The following is a 1174-nucleotide window of genomic DNA, read 5'->3' as shown; positions in this document are numbered from 1 at the left end:
AACTGCTCAGAGAGGACATGAACAGTATCTCTTTCTCTGTCCCCAAAAAGTGATATTTAGTTTAACCCCTAGCTGGATAGGAAGAATGAAATAAATATGTGATATGATAGATATGTGTGGGGCACCTGGCTTGTAAACAAGTGTGCTATATAAGAGAGGGCTGCTGCCCTAATAAAATGGAGCTGTTTGAACTCATACTGAGTTGCTGCTTCCCACGCGGGCGGGCGGGGGTTTGTCTTTTCCCTTTGCCGACTGTCGGGGTGACCCTGTGTCCAAGTGTTTTCCTACACTCCTCCATCCCAGCAAGACCCAGTATAGTATCTAAGATCATCGTTATGCCAACTTTGAATTGCATGGAAGGTCTTGAAAAGGTGTCTCCCCAGAACTCTTCAATGTAGCCACAAGAATTAGTACCAGTTAAACTAAGTCCACCTTCTCTTGTTTTTACAACAGCCAGTCATTTAACAGGTTGGACTGGTTTCCCTGGGACTACTTAGTGTACTATTATACCGGGGATATTCATAATAACAATACCTTGGCTTTTACCTATCACCGCTATTTAAAACAGAAGCTTGTAGGCAAATGCACAGTTCTGGAATTTCCATGAAGGTGGAGATATACATCTGGTATGTACCAAAACTTCAAAAGCTGTCTGGCCTAAACTGGATACAGAAAAAACACTTCATAGGCAGAATATCCCAATGTCTAAATTTGTCATTATCTGGAAAATAACAAGGTTCGGGAAAAACGGTATTTAGATAGAAAGCTTCCTTCAAGTTGAGCATCCGCTTCTACCTATGAAGCAAGTTTGAAGAATTTTCTCCAATGATCAGGTGAGAATTTTCAGTGAGATGCACTGCAGTTGATCTTCTAATGAGTTCTGTGCAGTATTTGGGATTAGAAGACCTACCTATTAAATGTAAATAAGTTTTAAATGAGCACTAAAGGAAGCCCTATCTCAAAGAGCTAGTCAAAGAGTCAGACATGGAAGCAAGCATCTAGTTTTATGCTGTCATTTCAGTTTGTGGGCAGCAGTCAAAGTGCTGGCAATATAGCACCTAGTCTGGTGCCACCTGCTTGTGGCCCATCTGTGAACAGCTCTCTTGCAAATAGACACAAACCCTGTCAGCAGACATAAAACTACATCTAAATATGATAATTCCTACCGTTACTA

The sequence above is a fragment of the Numida meleagris genome, chromosome 1, assembly GCF_002078875.1.
Source record: "Numida meleagris isolate 19003 breed g44 Domestic line chromosome 1, NumMel1.0, whole genome shotgun sequence".
Taxonomy (NCBI): domain Eukaryota; kingdom Metazoa; phylum Chordata; class Aves; order Galliformes; family Numididae; genus Numida; species Numida meleagris.
This window is presented reverse-complemented; position numbering follows the sequence as displayed.